Genomic DNA, 5,990 nt, shown 5'->3' on the forward strand with positions numbered 1-5,990 from the left:
GAACGGATCTTCATTAAAATCGATCCTTTGCGTGCGGCGCGTCATGGCGTCACGCGTTATCTATAAATCGCGTCGACTGACGACCGTCGGACGCACTGAGCGCCCTGCTTAAAGTCACAGTTTGTTTTTGTTTTTGTTTTTGTTTTTTTTTTTTGTTCTACCAGGCTTCTGCTTCATATTGCCATTTTTTTTAGAGGTCAGTCCCCATCGAAGACCTTTATTACATTGTATTGGTTTAATGTTTTGTTGAATTGAATTGAATTTACAAAAGGTGGTTGATCCAACACACAAGGCCCAGCCATGCCAGTATGTTTTCTAATTCTAAGCCGACACAAAGATGAAAGCAGATAATACACTAAACATGAGGCTTATTGATCGTATCAAGGGATCAGGCACAGTCGGCTTTGATTATATTCGCTTGAATGTATATTTGCACCTACCTGTAAGCTTAAACAATCAATTCCTCTGTGCCTAATTTTCACATAAGAACATACATTAATTTGCATTATTAATTGTGATTATTAATATCATTATAGGCCTATATTATAATTTAATAAAGTATTAATAATAGTGATAATAATAATGATGTGATAATAATTGGAGAATGCTAATGTTATTATTATAATTAATAATAATAATGATAATACTAATATTAATATGCTGTTTTTAGGCAGTAAAACATTTATAAAAATAGGCTATTGCTCATAACGACAATATCATCTCAGGGTCATCACTGATCTAAAACATTAAGGAATCATTTTGGTAACGAGATCGTGTATATACCGTACTGGCGGGAACATGTTAATATTCATCAAATGGTTACATAAAATAAAATAATCGATTGAACTATCAGCTTATTTATATATAAATATGCGGTATAGCCGGTTCTCTTCTTTCTCATGAAGGAAAAAAGCTCTCCAATTTTTCCTGCGACTTGGGTTTTGTATAGCATCTTGTGCGTATGTCTTATGAAGAGATGCCACTTAAAAAAGTGATTTAGTTAGCTCTTTGAATGAGTTGAATAAACAAACAAACAAATAAATAAACGTCGTAATTAGTCACGAGCACAGTATATATTTTTTAAATAAGCGCGTTTATTATAGAGTAGGCCTAGGAGCTTCATCACATCCAATCGAAAGACGGATAGATTTTCAACCTTCATATTTGCAGGTAAATGAAAGGGATGTAGTACTGATGTTTGTGAAGATGGCAGTACCAACCACTATCGGTGGATGCATCTGGGCCTTGAATCCAATAATGACGTGTTTAACAATTTTAATTTTATTACACTGTTTATATGATATCAGGCCCGTATTTAGGAATTTCAATGGGGGGGGGGGGGTTCGGCTTGGGACTATGCGGAACTCTTTATCAAAACCCACATACTTCTTCTTCTCTTCCCTAAATGGGGACTTTATTCAGTGTGATAAGCCTCAGGCCCTTTTACATTATAAATAAATATACATTTTTAGTGCTTTAAATAAGGCGAGACTTTTTTATACCTTGTTTAGCGAACCCTCCGATTCCGAAATAGTGGATTTCAAAATAAAAATAAAATTTTATTATAAGTGTGTTAGCGTACGAGCCGCCATGAAAAATTGAAAAAAAGAAATAAAAATAAAAATTTACATTCATTTTTATTCTGTCCTCCGCTACATGGAATCCCTTTTTCCGAAAATTTAAATCCATCTCCCGCGGACGAACCCCCCGAACCACCCTTAAATACGGGCCTGATATTCGTATGCTAAGCGATTGGTTTTCTTTTTAGTCTACAATTTTAGACAGGACGTGAAATATTGTGTTAATTTTACTTGTTATCACTCGTGTGTGTATTTTGTTTAATTATTTATTGTCTAGTGTTTACCGATTGTGTTCATATTAGCCGGTCCAATGTGTTTTTTCAAAGTGTGAATTAATTCAATATCAACGATGGAACGGTTAGCGTCGGATCGGCTATAATTGTGCTAATTGATCGCGCACCATATCAATTGCCTAGAATAGATCTTATGCTCCGTTGGGGTATATTCTTATTCATAAGTGAAAGCGTTTGTCAATTCATAATTCATGCCGAGTGTAGGACATTCATACCACTCCTATACTATAGCCTTGAGTTATCCCACTGATTACTTGATTTTTGCTTAAGTCAATGTAATACTAAATCTCTTTAAGTTAATCAGTATTTCAAAAAATAACATACATAGACCTACATCGAAACCCACAATGTTTACTTGTTTATAATAACTTCAAATGGTTCCTTGAAACAAAATTTAAACGCATCTTATCCGTATTGTTGTATGACAGGTGTAGTTTGTAGTCAAATGCACTTAAGTTATTAATGTTAAGGTAAACTCCAAAATTCAAAAATAATGTGATGTTTTAGTAATTTATAATGGGTGATTAAAAGGGTCTATACTAAGTAAATGTACTTACCAACTATTTCAAAATGACAAAATCCAATTAAAACCCTCATCGTAACTTAGGCCTAGGCTATATAAATATGAAATGATGTAGTTGTGCGTAAAACGACGGTTAAATCTCCATTCAAATGTGTAATAGTCACTGAAAACGGAGGCGCGGTAAAATCCAGGCGTAGACCTAACATTATGAAACCTTCGTCAATGATATAAACTGCTATGTACGCATATAGAAAGAGCACATCAATCACCAATACGATAAATTAATTCAAAGAAAAGCTCACTGACTAATTGTTTTGGATTAAATTGAAAATGCTACAGTGAAGGCATTCGTCACGGTCCGACGTGCACATCTCGCTGTCTTGTACTTCTCCTCAATCCATGCTCAATCTAAATGCCGATAATACACAGCGAATATAAATAATGCATTTTTAAAATTTTTAAATTGACTGAAAGACCAATAGAGAAAAAACGAATACTACGCCAGGAAGAGCTACAACCATACGATCACCATATCACTTCAGCCACAAAAAGCTAGCCCTAGACTGTGTGTGATAACGCCTATGTTTAGAATTTCGTTGGGAGAGGACGTGTATTATGGGTAGCCGGAACAAGAAATATTTATATTTGGAAGAGGGTGGACAAAAAAGAATAGGTAACAGGTATACGCTAGCGAGGAGGGGGGGGGGTCGGGGACCTGCCCCCCCACCCCCTGTCGGGGAAACTACCTTTCTCTCGGGGAGAAAAACCACAATTCGTGTCGGGGAGAAATAAAATGTAGGCCTATGTATTTCTACATATTAGTAGACTCTAAATTCGATTAAATGAGAATTTAAAAACCCCTAAATTGTCATATTTTTCGGGGCGAGGCCCGACCACGCCCACTTTTTTCCGTCGGGGGGAAACGCCCCTTCTTATTGGGAACGTCGGACCACCCCTGGAGGCAAAAGTATTTTAAAAAGAGAGTGCTATGCCGATATACATAGGGTCTTATGACTCATAGCCTATGAAACAAAGTAGCCCTATGTGACAGCATAAGATATTAGGCCTATTATTATTATTATTATTACTATACAGCATTAACCAATAAAACTCCCACCACATGGTTAACTGAATAGACCCCTATAAAAAGTTCTAATTTACTATCTTGGAGCTTTGGTTTCTCCTCCTCTTTATTATTATCATCATCAGCATCCTATGTCAATGTGCATAAACATCGTATGAGTATATTCGCACAGCGTATGTGGTCAATTATGTTATGTTATGTTATTGCTGTGTTATGTTCATCGATCTCCTCTATTTGGACCATCGTGAACTAAAGCCAATGTGTCATTTACCTTACTTAAAATATAATGCAGATCCGCAATGCAGTTGATTTTCCCCTTTATATTTTTCTAATGCCGTTTTTATATAAAAAAAGAAAATAAATAAAATAACAGATCTAAAGGCTTATAAACTACTTCTTATACATGATTTAGGCTCCAATGATGCATCACTCATGTAATAGTATCATAAGTCTGTATTGAAATAGCCGTTCCTCAATGTGATAAATTCCCCGCTGTCGTGGTCAATGATACGTAAAAATCGGCGCCTAACGTTTGTATTATTAGTAAATGGTAAATGTTTCCACAGTAAGAGACATATTTTTTTGGCGATTTTCTGAAATATCTCAGAAATATTTAAAATATCTGGAAATCTCTCAAGCTTGGGTTAATAATACCATAAATGTGAAATATATATTTAAGAGCCTAATTTGTGCAAAAGCAATGTTGTCTAAAAAATAATTGTATACTGTGAGCTGATGGTCTCACGGTCTAATAATTAGTGCATCAAAATAGAAGTATCATTCATCTAAAACATCCAAGCGGAAGCATCAAAGAATTCGACACATACTCCCATGAAGGCCTATATTTTCATCCCACCTAACGTGTACTTTTTTTTAAAAGTTTTTACACATCCAACAGTACAGGAGAAAGGACGCTAGCAGTTATGACTGTCAATCCTTTTGCGTTTGTCCTAGTATCAAAGCAAGTTATGATTGAGCAAGATATGGAGACGTGTCCTGGACAGTCCAACTGGTCCTACCATGAAGGAAACTAATTCTTCCATGGTACTACCTACAGGTACAGACCAACTACCGGTGCGTAAGCAAAGCAAATTACGTCCTCTACTTAAGACTAGGCCTACCTTTGGGACCTCAAAATTTGGGGTGGTCTTCGTGTTCGGTCTGCAATTGGGGAGTTAGCTTTGTGTTGAAGGTTGACGATTGTTATTATTGTAGGTTTTTAGAAAAAAGTGGTCTCGAATTAGAGGGGTCTTGTGAGGGTTCTCGAACTGGAGGGTGCACTGTAGTTGGATAATTATCAATCGGTGACAGGGGCTAAAAACCTATTAATAAGCCACCTAAAATAAAGAGAGAATGAAAAAAAAAAAATAATAAAATAAATAAACCTGTCTGTAATGTTGGGGAAAAGTCCCTTTCTTCTTAACGAACACAAATGTTTTGCCTATAACACTTCAAAATAACTAAGCGCAGTATTTTGATGTCAATACAGTATTATGAATAGTGCCCGCTCTAGTCTCTGATGTCAAGTAATGCAGTACTAAGAAGTCATTAGTAACTCTATGAGCCGTATGTTGAAGGCGATTACAAATATCATTGACTAACCAATCTGAATTAATGTACCGGTACCAGTTTCACAAGCATTTCCGGCCCCCAGTGAGTCGACCATGGTTCATGGTGAATTCGGTGCTCAACTGGCCTAATTAAACGAGATGTCTCGGGGCCAAATCCCATGCCCAGGTGACAGCATTCCCTAGATTCATGTCTAGAGGGCCGAATCTATAGAGGAAACAATTTCTGTGATACGTGGTATGATGCCTCCCTGTCTACATCTTTATAATTGGTAACATGAAGCATTCAAAATTATTTATTCTAGTTAGGTGCATATTTCATATAATATATTTTCAAACATTAACAAAGGGAAGTTGCAATTATGCAAATTAGATCATTTTAATGTTTATAGATATCTGAGAACCCCCACACCCCTAAAAAAAAACACTGAAAATATAATAAATATAATAAAAAATAATATAAATAAAACGGTTATAACAGAAGAGGATTCTGACTAAGAATGTAAAATAAATATCAAATCCATTTCATAGGAGCTCGAACCCATATTATGCATGTATGTAACGGTGTATTGTCAAGAATAAATAGGGAAAATTCACAGGAAGAGCGTTACCTTACATAAGGAAACATGTCAATAAGTCAATTATGAATTGAATGAGTGAATACATTTAAATTGCTGAATCGATTATGGATATAAATAGAAAACAAGAACAGATCTCCTGCAATGCAAGTTTCCTTCAACGGATCAGACGTACCTAATATTCTTCTTGCCTCATATACTATTATCCAAAAACATTCTAATTTTATTTATATTCATTTCATATCACGAATTAGACGCACATGAAAAAACGGAAAACAAACGAGTATGAAGGGCTACAAAGCATGCATATATACATATATATATATATATATATATATATATATATATATATACACATATATAT

General features: G+C 35.3%; 1 protein-coding gene across 2 annotated transcripts in view; it reads right to left on the reverse strand.

The window, feature by feature from the left end:
- LOC117121836 (adhesion G protein-coupled receptor L1-like) overlaps nucleotides 1-5,990 on the reverse strand; it is a 75,713-nt gene that overhangs the window by 68,963 nt on the left and 760 nt on the right. The window contains exon 1 of one of the 2 annotated variants that reach the window (XM_033267212.1): nucleotides 2,431-2,812. The exons of the other annotated variant lie outside the window; for it this stretch is intronic. The gene's annotated coding sequence lies outside the window, so the exon portion shown is untranslated. Of the gene's footprint in view, nucleotides 1-2,430; nucleotides 2,813-5,990 lie in introns of those variants that run through there. 2 annotated transcript variants of the gene reach the window in all.

Source organism: Anneissia japonica, unplaced genomic scaffold (assembly GCF_011630105.1).
Source record: "Anneissia japonica isolate Jap-2015-1 unplaced genomic scaffold, ASM1163010v1 scaffold2392_len1475705_cov187, whole genome shotgun sequence".
NCBI lineage: Eukaryota > Metazoa > Echinodermata > Crinoidea > Comatulida > Comatulidae > Anneissia > Anneissia japonica.